Below are 22,807 nucleotides of genomic sequence, written 5' to 3'. Positions count from 1 at the left end.
TAGTCCTGGAAATTTTAGCCAGAGCCATTAGGCAAAAAAAAGAAATCAAAGAGATACAAATTGGAAAGGAGGAAATCAAGCTATCCCTATTTGCAGATGACATAATCCTATACATAGTGGATCCAAACGACTCCATTGAGAGACTATTAGAACTCATAAAACAGTTTGGTGAAGTGACAGGATATAAAATCAACACAGAAAAATCAAACTCCAGAAATCAGTCCATGCATCTACAACCAACTTATCTTTGATAAAGGAGCTAAAATTAATCCCTGGAGCAAGGACTGCCTCTTTAAGAAATGGTGCTAGGAAAATTGGATCTCCATGTGCCGAAATATGAAACTAGACCCATAGCTTACACCTTACACAAAAATCCACTCAAAATGAATCAAAGACCTAAGTCTATGACCCAATACCATCAAATAATTAAAGAACATTTGGGCAACTCTGCAAGACATTTGAATAGGCAAAGAGTTCTTGGAATAGACCCCAGAAGCACAGGCAGTCAAAGCCAAAATTGACAGTTGGGATTATATCAAGCTGAAAAGCTTCTTCACTGCAAAAGAAACACTCAGCAAAGTGAAGAGGCAACCGACAGAATGGGAGAAAAATTTGCAAACTACACAACAGATAAATGGTTAACATTCAGAATCTATAAAGAGCCTAAAAAATGCAACAACAACAAAGCAAACAATCCAGTTAAGAAATAGGCAAAGAACTTGAACAGGCATTTTTCAAGAGAGGAAATTCAAATGGCCAACAGACACTTGAGAAAATGCTCAGGATCACTAGGCATCATGAAAATGCAAATCAAAATCACAAGGTTTCCCCTCACTACAATTAAAACAGCTCTCATACAGAAAGCATTTGACAAATGCTGGCGAGGATAGGTGGGAAAATGTACCCTGGTCCACTGTTGGTGGGAATGTAAACTGGTGCAAGCCCTATGGAATACAGTATGGAGATACCTCAGGAATCTGAATATAGACCTACCATATGATTCAGCCATCCCACTCCTTGGAATCTATTCAAACCAAAAGAAATCAGTATATGAAAGAGTTATCTGTACCCCCAGGTTCATCAGCACAGTTCACAATAGCTAACATATGGAATCAACCCAGATGTTGTTCATCAACTGTTGATTAGATAAAGAAATTATGATGGGTATATATACATTATGAGGTACTACTCAAGTGTGAAAAAAATGAAATTCTGTGTTTTACAACAAGATCATCACAACTGGAAACCATTATGCTTAGTGAAATAAGCCAGTCCCAAAAAAGACAGATATCATATGTTTTCCCTGATTCGAGGTAACTAATAGAGTATCTGAAATGTAATGTATTGGAATGAAAAAGACATTTTGAAGGCCAACAATTGCTTATAACCCTTGTCTCTTTCATTGAGAAACAGTGTTTTGTTTTGTTTTCTTTTCTTTCTCTTCACACTATTTGCTGAACTCTTTTACTTACAGCTGAGTTAACTATATGATCAGTAAGTGTACTAAAAATAGATCATTGTAAAAATTAAGAGTGGGAGTCCAAGAGGGAGGAAGAAGAAGGGTTGGAGCGTGGGTAGGAGGATGGGTAGGGGGTAAGTGCCACTATGTTACTAAATCTGTATTTATGAAATATATGAAACTTGTATAAATCAAATAAAATTTTAAAAAAGGAATCTGGTAGTTAGTGAGGCTGTCTTCCAAGGCACATTGCTTTTCTTTCATGTGGCTACTGACTCTCCAGTGGGTTAGGACTGCTTTCCTACTGAGTGGTCCCAGAACAATGCTCCAAAACAGCAAGAAATAACTCATGCAAAGACTCTTCAGCCACATGTTATTGGACAATGGAAATCACAAGGCCAGACAAAATCAAAGGGAGGAAAAATAGACATCACCTTTTGAGACAAATTTTCAGTTCACCATGGTCTAACATTTCAGTCCTTTGCCTTGTCTCAATCAAAATATTATTTTTAAACTCTACTAGTTGTCCATGGAAGTTAACTCTCCATGTTACATAATAGGATTCTCAATTATTTAAGTTTGAATATGGGTAGTCTGCAAATGTTTGGATGATTAGTCAAAAATGATGAGATCATGATGAGATCATGATCAGGTAGAAACCCATAAATAATATCACAGGAACCAAAGTGACTTCTGGAAAATTAAGTATAAATCTAAGGAAATTGCCTCATTTGAAATGAGAATACTTGACTAACAAAAACCCTTTCAAAAGTTTTCTGATAAATTCAACATTGCCATTAATGCTATTTATAATTACCTTTCTTTGCAAATTTACTTTTTCTTTCTTCTTTTGACAGGCAGAGTGGACAGTGAGAGAGAGAGGGAGAGAAAGGTCTTTCTTTGCCGTTGGTTCACCCTATTTACTTTTTCTAGAAATACTATTGGCACTGTGTGATGAGTCACTCCTTCTTTAATAAGTAAACTCTTCAATACTTAAGAGAAAAAACACAGACTCTGTATAGTAATGTCATGTTTATTTTTGCCAGTAACCTAAATCCCTTCCTTTAGAAAATTAATGCAAACATCTGTCTGCCATGAAATTCCTTTCAAAAGCGTAATGCCATTTGGTTGAGCTTTGCCATGTTATGTTTGCTTTGCCTCTCAATGAGATGAGAAGCACGTATGTTCACAAAACTCAGTGCATCCATTGTTTTTAAGCTATCCTTGTAGAACAATCTCTTGAGATGCCCCTGACCCACATAAGTACAAACACTATATTATCTCCAATTATTGATTTGTTAAATATATGATATAAATATGAAAATATAAATAATTACCAATAAGTTATTTGGCTTCATATATCTTGAGAGATTGACTACATGATTTTGTTAAAAGAGTTCAAACCTTTAAATCACTGGAGTAACCCTAATTGTATGAAGGGAGGAAAGGATTTGAGAAAATTATCTGATCTGAGAGGGGTAGGGAGAGGACTAGTAATGATCAATGCTTTTCAAATTTCAGTATGCTTAAGAGTCACCTGGAAAATTTGTTAAAAGGCATATTCCTGGGTCCCCTCCCAGAGATTCTAATCCAGTAGATCTTCATTGGGACCTCCTAGTTTGCATTTCTAACAGTTTCTTTTTTTTTTAATGTTGTGAAGTTAAATTTTATTCAGGACTATTATAATAGAGAAAAAGAACCTTCATATATAACTGGAACCCATTTCAAATACAGCAGGGATAAGTGAGGAGAATGGATAACAGTTTCTAAGGTAAGGCTGAAGCAGTTGGTCCGCAACTCACATCGTTAAGCTTGGCTTGATCTACCTTAAGGGAGAAGAGTCTGCATGAGAGGAGACCACTTTTATCTTTCCCCTTTATTAAGATGGTGTGTGGGCACTAGGCAATATATCACTCATATGTAATAACCTGTGAATTATCTTTTATTTTCTACAGAGTTTAACTAGTGAGTGCTGAAAGTAGGTTTCTGTTGGGATTTGGACTTTTCTGTTTGCTTGTTCCAAACACTCTTTATCAACAGTTCTACCAATCTTTGGTATTAAAACTACCACATTGCCTAAAGAATAATGACAACCTGTCAGGTTGCTATTGGCTAGATTGTTTCAAGATCAGAAATTCCTCCCCTCCTACACATCATCCTTTGCACTGTGACTTTGATGATTTCTTCTCTTCAGATTTGGAATCTATTTTTCAACATCCCTGAATCTGAGCTGGCTTTGTAACATGATTTAACTAATAGAATCTACTGGAAGTGATGGTATACAAGGCCGAGTCCTTGAGGGCCTCAAGAGATTAGTAGCATCTCGACCAGCCTTTTTGGAAAGCTGACCTGAAATTGCCATGTGAGGGAGCTGGTCTTGCCTAGTGGAGGATGAGCTACCATGCTAGACAGCTGAGGCACTCTTCCAATCAACAGATGGCACCAACGGCCAGGTGTGTGTGATGCAACATTGGACTTTGTCCCTACCTGAAGGCCATTACTTGAATGAATCCAGGCAATACCAGCAGAAGATCCTTCATGTTTCAGTGAATCTTGATAAGAACAAAAATAAAAATGCAATAGTACAAGTAGATCAGGATTTGAATTTAGGTCTATGAACCCATAGTCTAAGCTATAATTGATCAATATCTCCTGAATTTTGCTCACATAAAGCACTATGAAGTGCAAAGGAAGTACAAGCATTGTTTTTGAAGTCAGAAATGTAATTTAATTTCCCAGCAAAGCCAATTTAAGTCACGTGTTGTATCTAGGAAACATAACGGTTGTTCCCACCATTTAAGATTGTCTGTTGTGTAACTGTTGGCACTGAGATTTGAAGATTCTGTTCTAGGTCAACCTTGGTTAGGATCACAGCCTGGATAACAGTTTATATAGCTCTCTCCCCTTAAACTCAGCAGCAAGAACAAAAGAACCAAAAACAGGGAGGAAAACATTCTAATTAATATGAAACAAGAGGATGCTCAGATATCCATACTATAGATTTTGAGGGCTATCCATTGGTTGCAAAGTTTGCATTTAGATCTATATTTATGAACTGTAAGAGAAGATATTTAACAGAAAAGAGGATGCTGGGAATTTCCTGCCAGAGAGTTAATTAGAGTTTGGTCATGGAAAAAGGAAAGCAAATTTTTCCAGAGTACAACTACTGATAACTTAGTATTTACTCTTTGGAGGGAAATGGGGAGACTTTTCACTGAACTTTATCTTCCACCACCACAATCCCTTAACAAAATGACCATCATATTACCTTATACTTCTAAAATGCTTTATAATTTGTAACTTTCATTTTTAAAACATTTTACTTAATCCTGGGAGGTGAGACAGGGCAGATTTTATGGTGCTCACTTTAGAAAAACTGCAGACATGCAAGTCCACACAAAAACATTCCCACCATCTGATAGATAGTAGTGAGGAGGTTGAGGGGCTCTAATTCAATAGCAAAATAAGTATTCAGGTTGTTCGTTTAGAATTGAGTTGTAAACAAATATTAAAAAAAAAAAGAATTGAGTTGCTTGCCACATCTGGATGAGTCCCTAAATCTGCCCTTTTAACAAGCATCTCTGTGGTTCTTACACAAGTGTGTCCCCTTGACCAGTTTTGAGGAAATGACAGAGGGATTTCAAAACACAGTGTTTGTGGTGACCATAGTCTGATTCCTGCTACACCACTTACTAACTGACTTTGAATGAGTTTATCTCCCTGGACTTCAGATTCTTCATCTATAAAATGGAGACTATAAACCTGAGATCATGGTACAATATGCATACACATTACAAAGTACCACAACTAGGTATCCTAAGCAACAGAAATGAATTGCCTCACAGGTCTAGAAGCTACAAGTGCAAGATCAAGCTGTCTTCAGGGTTGGTTCCTTGATGGCTCTGAGGAGGAATCTGTTGCATGCTCCTATCTCACCTCCTAGGGCTTTGCTAGCAATCTTTGGCTTTCCTTGGCTTGTGGCCCTCTGCTTTCATCTTCACATGGTATTCTCCCCATAGGACTGTGTCTGGATTCCCTTTTTTCTTGGGGACACACATCACATAGGAATAGGGGCCCATCCTCCTCCTGAATGACCTCATCTTAACTAATAACATCTGTAACAATCCTATGTCCAAATAAGATCACATTCTGAGACAATGGGAGTTAAGATTTCAGCATCTAATTTTTTAAATTTTTAATTGTTTATTTGCAAGGCAAATAGGTAGACAGCATTCCCATTCACTAATTCATTCTTCAAATGCCCACAATGGCATAGGCTGGGTGGGGTCAAAGCCAAGAGGCAGGAACACAGGACAGGTCTCCCATGAGGGTAGCAGGAGTCAATTACTTGAGCCATGATCACTGGCTCCCAGGGTCTTCAGCAGCAGGAACCTGGACTCAGGAGCCAGAAGTGGATGTTGAACCCAGGTACTCTGATGTAGAATGCAAATGTCTAAACCAGGACCTGAGGCTAAATGCCCACCCTCATAGGAATTTAAGAGGCATAATTCAACCCAGAAAAATGACCACCTGTCAAGGTTGCGTAGAGACGTTAAGAAGAAAATGTATGTCCCTTAGCAGAGTATCCAGCATTTATGAGCTCTCATAAATGATAACTAGTAACTATTCATATATTCCATTGTTTCCCACAACACTTTACTATAGATAATAGAGTATATATCATATACTATATAATATAAATTTATATAATATATATACTGTATATGTGTAAATATTTTTTAACTTTTATTTAATGAATATAAATTTCCAAAGTACAGCTTATGGATTACAATGCCCCCCCCATTAACTTCCCTCCCACCTGCAACCCTCCCCTCTCCCGCTCCCTCTCCCCTGCCATTCACATCAAGATTCATTTTCAATTCTCTTTATATACAGAAGATCAGTTTAGTATATATTAAGTAAAGATTTCAGCATTTTGCCCCCACAAAGCAACACAAAGTGAAAAAAATACTGTTTGAGTACTAGTTATAGCATTAAATACCAGTGTACAGCACATTAAGGACAGAGATCCTACATGATATTTTTTAAAAAATTGATTAATTTTCTATGCAATTTCCAATTTAAAACCAAGTTTTTTTTCATTTTCAATTATCTTTATATACAGGAGATCGATTCAGTATATACTAAGTAAAGATTTCATCAGTTTGCACCCACACAGAAACACAAAGTGTAAAAATACTGTTTCAGTACTAGTTATAGCATTACTTCACATTGGACAACACATTAAGGACAGATCCCACATGAGACGAAAGTACACAGTGACTCCTGTTGTTGACTTAACAATTTGACACTCTTGTTTTTGGTGTCAGTAATCTCCCGAGGCTCTAGTCATGAGTTGCCAGGGCTATGGAAGCCTTTAGGGTTTGCCGACTTCGATCTTATTCCGACAGGGTCATAGTCAAAGTGGAAGTTCTCTCCTCCCTTCAGAGAAAGGTACCTCCTTCTTTGATGGCCCCGTTCTTTCCACTGGGATCTCACTCCCAGAGATCTTTCATTTAGGTCTTTTTGATTGTTTGTTTGTTTGTTTTTTTGCCAGAGTATCTTGGCTTTCCATGCCTAAAATACTCTCGTGGGCTCTTGAGCCAGATCCGAATGCCTTAAGGGCTGATTCTGAGGCCAGAGTGCTATTTAGGACATCTGCCATTCCATGAGTCTGCTGTGTATCCCGCTTCCCATGTTGGATCGTTTTTTCCCTTTTTGATTCTATCAGTTAGTATTAGCAGACACTAGTCTTGTTTGTGTGATCCCTTTGACTATTAGACCTATCAGTGTGATCAATTGTGAACTGAAATTGATCACTTGAACTAGTGAGATGGCATTAGTACATGCCACCTTGATGGGATTGTATTGGAATCCCCTGGCTATCTGTGTAAATATTTAACCAAGAGCACTGATCCTTTAAAAGTATTTTTGGACACAGAAATATAAATATTTTCTATATTTTCTAAAACATAATAAGGATAACCGTTATGTAAATCCTGCTAACACACTCAGTGTCAGAAGCCATCTTGGAAAAGCACCTGCCTTGGTACTTTCTTCTGCTTTATAAGACAACATATTTTGTTATTTTGTTAATGCTGCTTTTAATTATATTGCTTAGGCCCGAGGGTACAAAGTCTTTTCTAATCTTCTGCATTTTGAACAAGGGTTTTCCAATTGTTTTTGAGGTTTTATTTATTTATTTATAATTCAACTAATAGAATTGTTGAATTCCTTGGAAATTAAGGTAATTTAAAGAGTTGTTAAACTTGCTAATTAAATTCCCCAGGTCCTCCTATAATGCAACACTTCTTATAAAGAAAAAAAAATCATTACAAAATAGAATTGCACAAGAGCAATTCTTAAAGTAGCAGTGTCTACTCTAATTATCCCCCAGAAAATTATCCACTTTGCAGGTTATCTGCTGGAAACTTAAATTCATAAAAGAGGCATTTCTGTTGTCATTAACCCTCTAGTTACATTTTGTGAGTCTGAAATCTCTCACAATATGTTATTTTGTGGCTGGTTGATCAACTGGATATGGCAGGTACAACTATGATGATCAATCATATGTGTCAACTTGATTGACTAAAGGGTGCCCAAAGTAAAGCCTATTTCTGGATGAGTTTATCATTTGAATTGGTAGACTCCATAAAGTAGATTGTTCTCTACCATGTATGTGACCATCTCCAAATCCAGTGAAGGCCTGACTATAACAAAAGGGGAAGAAAGGAAGACCAATATTTGCCCTGCTCCAAATGCTTGAACTGGAAAATTTCATTCTGTCATCTCCAGGCCTTGTCATGGGATTTATGCCATTAGCTCCACTGGTTCTTGGACTTTCAGACTTAATTAGACCATCATCTTCCCTGGGGTTCCAGCTTGCAGGGAGCAGATCATGGGACTTCTCAGCTTCAATACTTTCAATAATTGTGTGAACCAGTTCTCCATAATAAATTCCTACATACATTTTACTGGTTTGGTTTCACTGGAAATTCCTGACTAATAGATAGGTATCTATGTAATTCCTACAGTTTGTATATTAGTTTAGGTGCCCCCCACAAAGTCCCATGTGTTAGAGGGTTGGTCTTCAAAGTCTTATGTTAATGGGTAATAGGTTAATGATAATAGTTAATAGACTAAGGATCCAAACAATCTAATTATTCTGCAGGTAAGGCTGTTAGAAATTGATTGTATTGCATTAGGTGGCTGGAAGGGGACCCCATGATCAAATCCCGAGGGCTATATAAGAAGAGACCGCATAGACATAGATTTGCATCTTCCCTGTCTCTGTGTCTGTGCTTCCTCACTCACAATGTGAGCCTTCCTCTGCACATGTCTCCCCATCAACTGGCCTGAAAAGATGCCGAACCTATAGGTCACACAGTTTTGGATTTGAATCTCCAAAACCATGAGACAAAATAAACCTCCTTCCTTCATAAGTAGATTAACCTAGAAAAATCTGCTCAGATTTCCATAACCAATGCCACAACATGGGTGGCTTAAACAACAGAAATTAATTTTCTCATGGCTCCAGAGGCTGGAAGTCCAAAACCAGGCGTGCTTGGTTTCTGGTGAGAAAAAAGTCCTCCCATAGTGGGGAAGGACTGAGAAAGCAAACTCTATTAAATATCTCCTAACAAGAGCACTAACCTCATCATAAAGACCCCATCTCCATGAGCTCTTCCAACCCATCTCCAAATACCACCATATGGGCGGTTAGGGCTTCAACATAAATTTGGGGAGGGGGGTACATACAATCTAGTCCATATCAACAACTAAGAGGTACAGAGTTTCCTTTTGGGGTGAGGAAAATATTCCAAAATTTATTATAACAATTGTAGCACAGCTCCATGAATATATAAAAACACATTAAATTATGCACTTAAATGGAAAAATTGTATAGTGTAATGATTATGTCTCAATACACCAGTGAAGTCCTTGAAGCTAAGACTATCTGTTGCTTTATTTGGTTATTTGGTTTTGTTGAAATAAAACTCATATAACATAATTTTAACCATTTTAAAGTGAAAAACATGATGTTTAAATGTAACAATTGCACTAAGTACATTTTCTTTTTGTTTGTTTGTTTGTTTTATTTGACAGGTAGAGGAGTTACAGACAGCGAGAGAGACAAAGAGAAAGAAAAGATCTTCCTTCCGTTGGTTCACCCCCTCGCCACAGCAGGAACTGCACTGATCTGAAGCCAGGAGCCAGGTGTTTCCTCCTGGTCTCCCATGCAGGTGCAGGGGCCCAAGCACCTGGACCATCCTCCACTGTCCTCCTGGGCCACAGCAGAGAGCTGGACTGGAAAGGGGGCAGCTGGAACTAGAACCAGCATCCATATGGGATGCCAGCACCGCAAGTGGAGGATTAATTAAATGAGCCACTGCGCCAGCCCCTTAAGTGCATTTTCAACCTGATGCAATCTTCACATCTATCAAGTTCCAAAGCATTTTTTTGCATATTTATTTATTTGAAGGTCAGAGTTATAGAGACAGAAAGAGAGACTCAGAGAGAGAGATCTTCCATCCACTGGTCCACTCTGCAGATGGCCACAAGGGCTGACTGAGGATGAAGCCAGGAGTCAGATGCTTCATCCAGGTCTCCCACATGGGTGGCAGGGACTCAAACATCTGGGTCATCTTCTGCTGCTTTTCCCCGGCCATCAGCAGGGAATCAGATCAGAAATGGAGCAGCTGGGATTTGAACCAGGGCCAATATAGGAAGCCAGCTTCACAGGTAGCAGTGAATTCCACATTGGCCCCCCAAAATTTTTTGTCACCCCAAAAAGAAACTCTGCACCAATTAAACAGTTCTCCATGCCCCTTACCCAACCCCAGACAGTCACTAATCCACTTTCTGTCTCCAAGGATTTAATTATTTTGGCTATTTCATATAAATGAAGTCATACATTATGTGATCTTTTGTGCCTGGCTTTATTCACCTAGCATAAAACGTTTTTGAAGTTTTTCCAGTTTGGAGGATTATAAAATACAAAAAGGGAAGAATGTATGATACAGACCTTCTGTGACCAGCAATGCTTAAAATATTCCCTATCTGGCTCTGTACAGAAGGAGGTTTGCCAGCTCCCATGCTAACCTGACATCTAGCCTGGTCCTGAGTCACACAGGACACTTTATTTGGTGCTAACATGTAAATATTGATATACCCACAGCATACACACAAGCATAAATGTGTTGTGAAAATGCATTTCTGCCTCAAAGATGTCTGTTCTATTTTTCCTAATCTTATTTAGCTTATTTTCAATTTCTAAATAAAGTATAATCATACCATGTCTCTATTTTATTGATTAGCTTTAAGACATAAAATCATCATGCAAAAAGTTTTACAAGGACACCCAGAGATAGAGAGCAGAGAAATAGAGTTGAAATTTCCTTTTGAAATGGTCTCCACTCCTCTGATGTGATCACACTTGGAGAAGCCATGTGAATTTTTAAGATTTATTTGTTTATTTGAAAGGCAGAGTTGCAAGGAGTGAAGGGCAGAGACAGAGAGAGATCTTCCATCTATTGGTTCACTCCCCAAATGGCCAAAATGGCCAGAACTGGGCCAATCCAAATCCAGGACCCAGGAGCTTCTTCCTGATCTCCAGTGTGGGTTCAGGGATCCAAATACTTGGGCCATCCTCCGCTGCTTTCCCAGGTGCATTTGCAGGGAACTAGATTGAAAGTGGAACAGCCAGGACTCGAACCAGCACCAATATGGGATGCTAGTGCCACAGATGGCAGCTTTACCAGCTATGCCACAGCACCGGCCCCACAATGTGATTTTTTTAAGTCAACTCATCTCCTTTCCTTTGACCCTTCATAGTCTCAAGTCTTGTTACTTCAGAAGCTGACCTTGGGAAGGAGATCCAAAGACAAGAGATGGATTTAGGGAGATCGGTAAGATAGAGTAGGAAGCAGAAAAGGAAGCTGTTCAAGATGCAATCCCAGGCAGAGTCCCAGAGGTGTGATCTCAGCCTGATCCCACTGGGGAACCCTGGACTGTTCTTTACAGTCAGGAGTTGTTCCTGTTAGACAAAGGGGTTGGCTTTTGTATTCCTGCTCCTGTCAAGAAATGGTACAGTAGCCAGTTTACTTCTGTGCACACGTAAAGGCATCCAGTAGCTCAAGGGCAGACCTCTGAAAGGGCCCAGAGGCTGTCAGAAATGGAAGCACAGTGAAGGATGAGGGGATTCGAAAATAGTGCAAAGTAATACAAAAATGCCTAGACAGTCTCAATGTTATCTCCTACATTTTCCAAACTTTTCTACTCCCAGTGACTTAGGGCAAGCTTTGACAAATTCACAGTTGAAATAATGGAGAGAGAACATTACCCAGACTTTCCAGCCATGGTTCTTAATTTTCTACCAGCCTAGCTTTTATTAGTACTAAAAAGTTCACATTCCAAATTTCTTTAAGATTTCCACTGTCAGAAATGCAATACAATTACTGAATCATAAAAATTCAGATTCTTTCATTCCTAGCTCCTCTGGCTATGTAAGTCAGGAATTCTGAAATGCAATATGTAGTCCTTCAAGTTCCTTGGCTCTGATTCACACAAGCTCTAGTGGCCTTAGAAGGTTCCCACCTAACTAATGAACAAAGAATATTTTTGTACTACATTCCACCTGAATCTCTAATCTTTTAGTAGATACAAAAAAGCACTTATTTTAGATCATCATAACACACTGTGCAGTAATCATGTGCCAAAAATATTATACAGGCCTGTAGAGTGTTAAGCCACAATGTGAGGTACTGGCATCCTGTATCAGAGTGCCCATTTAAATTCTGGCTACTCTGCTTCCAATGCACCTCCATGTTAACGTGCCTGGGAAGGCATGGAGAGATGAGACAAGTACTTGTACCCCTGCCACCCATATGGGAGACCAGGATGGAGTTCCTGACTCCTAGCTTCAAAATCTGGCTGTTGCTTTCATTTCGGGAATGAACAAGTGAACCAGCAGGTGGAAGATTCTCTCTCTCTCTCTCTCTCTCTCTCTCTCGGGAATGAACAAGTGAACCAGCAGGTGGAAGATCTCTCTCTCTCTGTCTCTCTCTCTCTTTCTCTCTCTCTCTCTCTCTCTCTCTCTCTCTAACTCTCCCTCCAGCTCTGTTGCTCTGAATTTCAACTAAAGTAAAACAAGTAATTTTTTTTAAAAAAAAATGAACTCTTTAAAATTTATCTCATGCTGGACAGTGCTCTGAAGGTAGGACATAGAAGTTTATACATTCACATAAACTTGCCTAGGAAAATCAGATAAATATTAAAGAAATGTAACTGCTACTCTCCACTGCTCTATCAGTTGTCTGTGATGCCTGCTTATGATTACTTAAAATCATTCACATTCAGTGAATGTTTGTTTCTTTTTTTTAACTTTTATTTAATGAATATAAATTTCCAGTGTACAGCTTATTGATTACAATGGCTTCCCCCTCCCATAACTTCCCTCCCACCCGCAACCCTCCCCTCTCCCGCTCCCTCTCCCCTTCCATTCACATCAAGATTCATTTTCAATTCTCTTTATATACAGAAGATCAATTTGGTATAAAGATTTCAGCAGTTTGCACCCACATAGAAACACAAAGTGAAACATACTGTTTGAGTACTAGTTATAGCATTAAATCAAAATGTACAGTACATTAAGGACAGAGATCTCACATGAGGAGCAAGTGCACAGTGACTACTGTTGTTGACCCAACAAATTGACACTCTAGTTTATGGCGCCAGTAACCACCCTAGGCTCTCGTCATGAGTTGCTAAGGCTATGGAAGCCTTCCAAGTTTGCCGACTCTGATCATATTTAGACAAGGTCACAAAAGACAGGGTGAGGATAGTAACCAATGATCCTAAGAGTGGCATTTACCAGATTTGAACAATTATACAGCATTAAGTGGGGAAGAGGACCATCAGTACACACAGGTTGGGAGTAGAGCCATTGGGGGTAGAGTAGAGGTTATGATTACAAAGGAATGAGGCCCAAGTGCGCTAGACAGGGTCTAGAACAAAGGACAGAGTCATTATTAGAGGAGCTAAGAAAGGTGCTGTCTAAGCTACAATTAAGTTTTCTGATTGAGAGGCAAATAGAACCTGATAGAAGGGGCTTGATAATAATCTGGTGGGCTTTAGGCCTTGTAAGTTAAGAGGTCCAGACTTTTCTATCTCTGCACATGGGGTATATCCTAAGGGAGGTGTGAACCTCCTAGGGGAAGGCACTCTGTTGACTTTCATTACTTGGCTGGCCTGGGAGGAGAGCTGGCCAGGTAAAGGCAGGGGGCATCTCTAACAAGAAATTTACAGTTCTGCCTGCAATGTTGCTGACCCTACTTGACCATCCCCTCAGCTGCAGTGGTCACTTTGGAAGTTGGGCTGAGTGAAGGGCTTTTCAGCTTAGAGCCAATAAGATCTGTGGCTCTGACCTGGGCATCCTTCGAGTCCAGGGCAGGTCCATTTCCAGTGATCCAACTCTTGGCAGAGCTGCCAGGGCTCTTCACAAGCTGACTTCTGCTGAAGCCCAGGCTTACCACATTGAAAGCCACTGCAGTGGACTGGCCTGTTGGGTCTCCTTGAGGGCAGATCACTGTACAGATCAGCCATTAATAGGCCTGCCACCCATTGCTTCTGATGCCTAGCTTTCTTTTCCTCCTGGTTTGTGTTAAAGCAGACCAGAGGATGCAAGTCAAGGGAGTGCCCAAGTCCCATCTCTAATCTTCGGTGGCCTGAACTACAAGTCTATAGTCACAGGCATATTCTGTAGTAGTTTTTCTAAGGTAGACAATGCCCATGAGGAAAATTATATTCTCACTTTAAAACTTTCTTTCCCTTTGGTCTGAAAGGGAGGTTTTTTCTACTTACTGTATACTTTGCTGATGGCGAAGTGAATCTAGCTATGAGATTATTATTTAAGTTCTTATTTTGGCTATGCTATTACAGAAAAATGTTAGCAATCTCTTTTATAAGGTCTAAAGATTAAATTGTGCATCCTACAGATTCCTTCATAATAGAATTAGTTTCCTACCTTGAAGAGAATAGAGAGATGAAAGAACAAGTTGGGCTTAGAATAGAGAAATGAGGGAGCAAGTCCTAGATCGCTTGCTGACAATAGCAATATTACATGAATACTTAGCAAACGGTTTCAACCATTAGATAACAACTTAAGAAAACATTTACCAGAAGGTCCAATGCCTTCTATAAATTTTAAGAATCATGTATTTGAAAGCACCTCTTAAATATCTAACATTGTGTAGTTTGTTTAACCAGTAAACTTAAGCACAACCATATAAAATGTTTTTAGTTTCTTTCTACCAACAAGTTTAAAACGTATGATACAGAGATTCAGGTCACACAAATTAAAATGTATCTTTGATTGATTTTAGCAGCTTAAATTTATGGACAATCTTATCTATAAGCCATTTAAAATAAAACTCAATAAAATTTCCCCATGTGGACATACAATATGTACACACATATAACATAGCATAATAGACCAATATAGCAATTTTAATAATAGCTCTTAAAATCTTTAACTCTTTTTGTAGATTGCCAATTGATTTGAATTGCTTTTTTGTTTTTAGTAACCTCAGTTAACCATACTTTCTCTCAGTTGGTACTGTTAATACATTATTGGCTTCATCTGTTTACAGAGCCATCCCAAAGTACTGAATACAATAAAAGTGGCTGGAAAAAGTCCATAGGAACCTATAGGAGGACAGCTAAACACAGAACCAACAACACTATAGTTTTATGAGCAGCAAATCATATATAACTATGGATGACAAAAGACTTTAAGTTGCCATGTTTAAAATTATAAACTCATCAACCAACAAGAGGCACTTGCTTACTTCACAGTATTTTTGAAAGCACCTGTAGGATTTTACAAGTATTTAACCCGTTAGGCCTCTGGGGCTTTCTCATTAAGATAACTATCATGTCTAGTAACACAAGATCGTTAGACTTTTTAATTCTCAAACATTTGTATTAATAGCATTTTCCATTATAGAAACTTAAAGTTTGGTACCACATCACATCTTGACAGTACTTCTAATATAATCCAAATAGCCTGATTAGTTGGTGTCTCTATAAGATGAGAGACATAGGTCCTTCGATTTTTTCAGTTGAGCCCAAACTGGAAAAACCAAAGTCCAGGATTTACTGGAAATTTTAGAGTCCAGATTGTTTGAAACTTTGATTTTTTGAATGCCTGTTAAGAATGCCAAGAAGGCTCAAAATCCAAAATATCTGGTTGAAATAAGATTCCTTAAAATCATGACATAACATAGATCAAATTTGATCATTGTTACAAGGTGATTATTCAAATCTTTGAAAATAAGCACATATTTAAACAACCCATAGCTCTTAATAAAAATTCAGCTGTTTTTGAACAATTAGAATTTAACAGACATCAAGAGAACATAATAGATTACTTTAACACATTGCTTTAACAGAGCATCAGAGTTTAATTCTATGTCAAAGAGAAATTGAGCTTCCTGGGATCTTTTGCTGTGAGGTTTCCTTCCTTTACCTTCTTTCATATTGATGACCATGTTTCTGTGTTTCTGTGTGTAACACATCTTTAAGCATCTTTTGCAGGGCTGGACGAGTGGCGACAAATTCTTTCAGTTTCTGTTTGCTATGAAAAGTCTTTATTTCACCTTCATTCACAAATGAGAGCTTTGCAGGATATAATATTCTGGGCTGGCAGTTTTTCTCTCTTAGTACCTGGGCTATGTCTCGCCATTCCCTTCTAGCTTGTAGGGTTTCTGATGAGAAGTCTGCTGTGAGTCTAATTGGAGATCCTCTGAGAGTAATCTGACGTTTCTCTCTTGCACATTTTAGGATCTTTTCTTTATGTTTCACTGTGGTGAGTTTGATTACAACATGTCGTGGTGAGGATCTCTTTTGGTCATGTTTATTAGGGGTTCTATAAGCTTCCTGTACTAAGATGCCTCTGTCCTTCTCCAAACCTGGGAAATTTTCTGCTAGTATCTCACTGAAAATGCCTTCTAATCCTTTCTCCCTCTCCATGCCTTCAGGAACTCCTAGAACCCGAATGTTGGGTTTTTTAATAGTATCCTGTAGATTCCCGACAATATTTTTTAGATTTCTAATTTCTTCTTCTTTTCTTTGGTTTGCCTGTTTCCTTTCCTGTTCTCTGTCTTCTAAGTCTGATATTCTCTCTTCTGCTTTGCCCATTCTGTTTTCAAGGCTCTCTAATGTGTTTGTCATTTGATCTATTGAATTCTTCATTTCATTATGATTTCTTGTCACTATCACAGTTTCTTGTTCTACTAGTTGTTTCAATTCATTTTGATTCCTCCTTAATATTTCATTTTCACGAGAGAGATTTTCTATCTTGTCCATTAAGGACTTCTGTAGTTCAAGAATTTGTTTTTGAGAACTTCTTAATGTTCTTATCAATTTTTTGAGATCCGCTTCTTGCATTTCTTCGATCTCATCATCTTCATAATCTTGAATTGGGGTGTCTTTTTCATTTGGGGGCGTCATAGTGTCTTCCTTGTTCTTGTTACCTCAGTTTTTGCGGTTTTTGTATGGCATGTTGGCGATATTTGGTTTCTTCACTGTGGTGTTTTTTCTTGTTACACTATGGCTCTATATTAAGTGGACTGTCTGCTTTTGGTGGAGCCTTAGAGGCTTGAGATGAGAGCTGTGGTTGGTTCCTCAGGGTTGAGGGTGTGTCAAAGATGACACTCCCAGGTTAGGCATGGTAAATCTCTCTTTCTTTCTTTCTTTTTTTTTTTTTTTTGATTCAAAAGGGATGTAATTCCGCACAGCTGAACGTAATTGGAGGTAGTTAGCAGGCAAATGATATACCCACAGGAGCCAGAGATCGGAAGCTCTTTCCCAAGGACCACACAGGGAATCTCTGCTGCCCTCAGTGTGGGCTCCAATTCTCCTGCAGTCTCCCACTGGGTTGCCAAGTTAGATCCTAATCTCCTGTTATTTCACTCCCCCTCCCCAGAGTCAGGTTTTTCTGCTAGGCTCAGGGCCGGTGCAGACCTGAGGTCGCCCTGCTTATGACGTATGTCAAAATGGCGCCTGCTCTTTCTCTTGCTCGCCTTTGAGGGGTGAGCGGAGAGAAAGAAACTCGTGTGCGTATCGGTCACTTTTTTTTTTCCTCTCTCTCTTCTAGTTAGCCTGGTGAACTTTTCCCCATGGAGTTTCAAGCCTTGTTCCCTCTAGTCTCCTCTTTCCACTTGCCCGCTGGTGTCTTGGGCTATGGAGGTTCGGCTCACCTCGCATTCCAGCACTGGTGCGTTGAGTCTGCCGCTGGTGTCCCGAACTTGGGCTCCCACGCTCTCCACGCAGGTCCACTGTGAATTACTAGTTCCGGAAGAGTTTCCTCTGCTGTTTCTTCCCCTACTCTTCCTTGACCCTGCAGTATCTCCACTTTTATTAACCTGTGTCTTGCCGAACTATCAATGTGCTCCCTTCCTATTCCACCATCTTGCCGCTCTCTCCTGAAGCCATGCTGATTTAAACTAATGCAATATTGCCACAGGGAATAGAAAACTTAAAAGTAAAACCATTTAGGGGCTGGCGCTGTGGTGTAGTAGGTTAAGCCTCCTCCTTTGGTGCCAGCATCCCATATGGGTGCCAGTTCATGTCCTGGCTGCTTCTGTTCTTGAATGTTTGTTTCTTGAGTACTTCATCTCACTCCTTTCTTGGTTCTCAAGTCATAGCATTTAAAGATTGGCCATGGAGCCGGCGCTGCAGCATAGTAGGTAAAGCCGCTGCCTGTAGTGCTGGCATCCCATGTGGGCATCAGTCTGAGTCCCGGCTGCTCCACTTCCAAACCAGCTCTCTGCTATGGCCTGGGAAAGCAGTAGAAGATGGCCCAAGTCCTTGGGCCCCTGCACCCACGTGGGAGACCTAGAAGAAGCTCCAGACTCGTGGCTTCAGATCAGCTCAGCTCCTGCCATTGCAGCCAACTGGGGAGTGAACCAGCGGATGGAAGACCTCTCTCTCTCACTCTCTCTCTCCCTCCCTCCCTCCCTTCCTCCCTCCCTCTCTTCTCTCTGTATAACTCTTTCAAATAAATAAATAAATCTTAAAAAAATAAAGATTGACCATATCATCAACTATATCAAAATTTTTTCTGCCCTCAACATACAACCCTGTCACTGAAATAATGCTTAAAAGATTTTCCACCTTCATTAAGCTCATGTTACAGATTCTAGGAATCATTTTACTATGAAGTTGTTAACCTCTGGAAATATGAATGCTAATGAAAATACTAACATTTCTAGAAGTTTCTCTGACCACAATGCCCACTTTCCCCTCTCTTGCCCAAGAACATATCCTTCCCTTTTGAGGTAAGAGTCAGCTTTAGAGTATTATACTCTACAGCAAAAAGAGTAGGGAACAACCATGGGAGTCCAAGTAAGGAGAGAGAAAGGGGAGAAATATGTATGTTTGAGGCTGGTGCTATGGCATAGCAGGTTAGGCTGCTGTCTGCAGTGCTAGCATCCCATATGGGTGCCAGTTCGAGTCCCGGCTGCTCCACTTCCCATCCAGCTCCCTGCTAATGTGCCTTGGAAATCAGTGGAGGATGTCCAAGTCCATGAGCCTCTGCACCCATGTGGAAGTCCCAAAAGAAGTTCTTGGCTTTGACCTGGCCCAGCCATGGTCATTATGGCCATTTGGGGTGTGAACCAACAGATGGACAATGTCTGTCTCTCTCTGTCTCTCCTTCTCTGTAATTCTGACTTCCAAATAAATAAGCAAATATTTTTAAAAGAAATTTTTATGTCTTACTTTGAAGAGCTTTCCCTGGATACATCTTGTTGGAATAAAGAGAGGCATGTGGAAATTTATCTGTAATTTCTGAGTGAGGCGCAGAGGAAGATACTTGCATGGATGGGGCGCTGACATTAGATTCTCAGTGGCCCACTCACCTTCCTTATGCAAAGTAGTTAAGTATTGGTACCCATGGGGTACCATGCTGCGGTTACAGTCTAAGGAGACTCAAGCTGCCAACAGAAACAAACCATTGGTTTGACCATCTCTTCTAAAACTTACAGAGGACTTTGAGGGAATTTCCTTCCAGAACAAAGAAAATCATGTTATCCTCCAAATACTAACACTTTGTGATATTTTATATCCTGATTTGCATAACCATAAATTTTCTTTATGTCAATATCATAGTACTAATAAGAGACAAATCTGCTGTTACAACAAAAAAAATTTTAAAGAAAAGTTTTTTAAATAAAAATGTTGGTCCTCTGGGGCTAGCATTATGGTGGAGCAGGTAAAGCTGCTGCACACAATGTCAGCATACCATAGGGACACTAGTTTGTGTTCCAGCTGCTCCACTTCCAATCCTGCTCCCTGTTAATACACTGGGAAAGTAATGGGAGGTGGCCCAAATGTTTGGGCTCCTGCCACCCACATGGGAGACCTAGAAGAAGCTCCTGGCTCCTGGCGCTGGTTTGGCTCAGCCCTGGTCACTGGCCATCTGGAGAGTGAACCAGGAGATGGAAGATCTCTATCCTTCCTTGTCTCTCCCTCTCTCTGTAACTCTGACTTTTTTTTTTTTTTTTTTTTTTTGGCAGGCAGAGTTAGACAGTGAGAGAGACAGAGACAGAGAGAAAGATCTCGCTTCTATTGGTTCATTCCCCAAATGGCTGCTACTGCCGGCGCGCTGCGCTGATCCGAAGCCAACAGCCAGGTGCTTCCTCCTGGTCTCCCATGTGGGAGCAGGGCCCAAGGACTTGGGCCATCCTCCACTGCCTTTCCAGGCCACAGCAGAGAGCTGGACTGGAAGAGGAGAAAATGGGACAGAATCTGGCGCCCCAACCGGGACTAGAACCCAGGGTACCAGCGCCGCAGGCAGAGGATTAGCCAAGTGAGCCACGGCCCCAGCCTGTAACTCCGACTTTCAAATAAAGAAGTAAATATTTTAAAAAATAAAATAAAAGCTGGTTCTCTCGGAGACAATCCTGCCGGTTCTCCTCTCTTTCATTCAGAAGTCAACGTCTTCCATACTTCTTTGTTCTTTCAGCTCTCATTAACTCCTCCTCCTTAAGCCAGCACCCAACCACCACTAAGCAAACACTGACAGGTTTTTCTGCACTTAGGAGAAATTTAAAATGTTTTTCTCACTTTTCTATTCTAGCAAAAGGAAAACAGTACATTTTAGAAGTATGTGTGTATGGCTGCTGGCCCAGGTCAAGTCTCTTCAGGTTTACATGTTTTTTCCTGGAGTCACTCACGGGGTGACAAGCAGTTTTCAATCCCACAGTACCGTTTGAGGAGCTGTTCTGAGCATGGTGCAGATATAAGAATCCACCGTTGATGGGACTGCGTTTACTCCTCAGACTCAGAATATTGCAAAGTGCCCCTCAAGTTCAAATCGCTCAGGCTGTTCTTGTGCCCTAAAACCACATCTACAGGAAATTAATTTGCCAGCCAAATTGTGGCAGAACGCAAAAAACACACCCAGTTGATCATTGGGTTTAGTCCTAAAGAGGGAGAATTCAAACTCCATCAGACTTTGGGTCTGATTCTATTCTGCCCTGTGAAACAAAGGTATTTGCAAGATAAAGCATCTTAGATACCAACGCTATCCATTATGGTAGACTATTACTTTAGCCATGGGAAGGTACTGAATCATTGATGTCAAAACCTTGGGGTTCTTCCAAGAGTGGACCCTATATAATAAAATAAAATATATAAAAGGAAATTTGGGGGATGCACATGCATTTTTACCCTAAGCCATGGTTTAATTATCCAATGAATTTCACATATACTACCTAAATTAGTTGAGTTAGTCTTAGAGGAAAAAATAATACGCAGTGTGTTACCTGAACAGGTATGCATATATGTGTGGATGTGTATTTTGCGTGTTAGCCTCAGTTTATCACAAAATGTGTCCTAGTCCTTTTATAAGTACTAAATAAACTAAATCTATAACTGCTATTCTTTCTTTTTATAAAAGTAGCCACACCAAACACAACCCAATATGCTTTTTAAAAAAATTTCAAATACTTAAAAATACTGTGATTTCATTACTGAAAAAATACTATATAAGGGGCCAGAATTGTGGCATAGCCGGTTAAGTCATCTCCTGCAATGCCAGCATCCCATATGGACACCCGTTCAAGTCCCGGCAACTCCACTTACAATCCAGCTCCCTTCAAATGCACTTGAGAAAGCAGTGGAAGAAGGCCCAAGTGCTTGGGTCCTGAACCCATGTGGGAAACAGAGATGGAGCTCCTGGCTCCTGGCTTAAAACTGACCCAGTCCCTGACGTTGCAACCATTTGGGGAGTGAACTGCAGATGAAATCAATCACTCTCTCACTCTCTCTATCTCTCTATCTCATGTATATCTGTGTGTGTGTGTGTCCCTCCCTTTCTCTCTGTAACTCTGCCTTTCAAATAAAAACATACATATTTTTAAAAAGATACTATATGAATTTCAAGTTAGTTAGCATCTCATCTTATATTCTTTAGGATCAACAGAGAGAATCCCAGGTCAGTTTTGTGTGATAATGCTCTACTCTCTACTCTGTCTTTTAGGGAATATAAAGGAAAAATATTTCCCAGCATGCTATTTCAGTTGTGATAATATCTGGTTCTCTAAAACTATGTAGATCCAGATCTTTGGTTCAAAAACCATTTCTCCATGCATGTTGTTAAATTCAAGTCACTGGTCCATTATTTCTGTGCTTAGCCAAAAACAACCTCTCTTCCCACCGGTTATATACATTTGTATCCTGAGAGTTAAATGTCTCATCCTTCATTCACTTTCACATCCCGCCTTTAGGCTCTCAGGGCTGTACTTCACTAATGCTGTAATTCTTATTTACTGGTTCTGTGCCTGATCCGTAGAATTTACAGTCTGCCAAGAGTTGCCATCTTCGACCTAATCAACTTTCAGCTCAATTTCATTGAGGATCAAAAACAACATTTCAAAATATGATATCTTTTTTTTTTAACAGGCAGAGTGGATAGTGAGAGAGAGAGAGACAGAGAGAAAGGTCTTCCTTTTTGCCGTTGGTTCACCCTCCAATGGCCGCTGCGGCCGGCTCATCGCGCTGATCCAAAGCCAGGAGCCAGGTGCTTCTCCTGGTCTCCCATGCGGGTACAGGGCCCAAGGACTTGGGCCATCCTCCACTGCCTTCCCGGGCCATAGCAGAGAGCTGGCCTGGAAGAGGGGCAACCAGGATAGAATCCGGCGCCCCGACCAGGACTAGAACACGGTTTGCCGCCGCCGCAAGGCTGACAATTAGCCTGTTAAGCCACGGTGCCGGCCCAAAATATGATATCTTAAAAGGAGAGTGCTCCACTTCCATGCAACAAAGTCTGTTTCTAAACATGTT

Source organism: Lepus europaeus, chromosome 1 (assembly GCF_033115175.1).
Source record: "Lepus europaeus isolate LE1 chromosome 1, mLepTim1.pri, whole genome shotgun sequence".
Classification (NCBI taxonomy): domain Eukaryota; kingdom Metazoa; phylum Chordata; class Mammalia; order Lagomorpha; family Leporidae; genus Lepus; species Lepus europaeus.
This window is presented reverse-complemented; position numbering follows the sequence as displayed.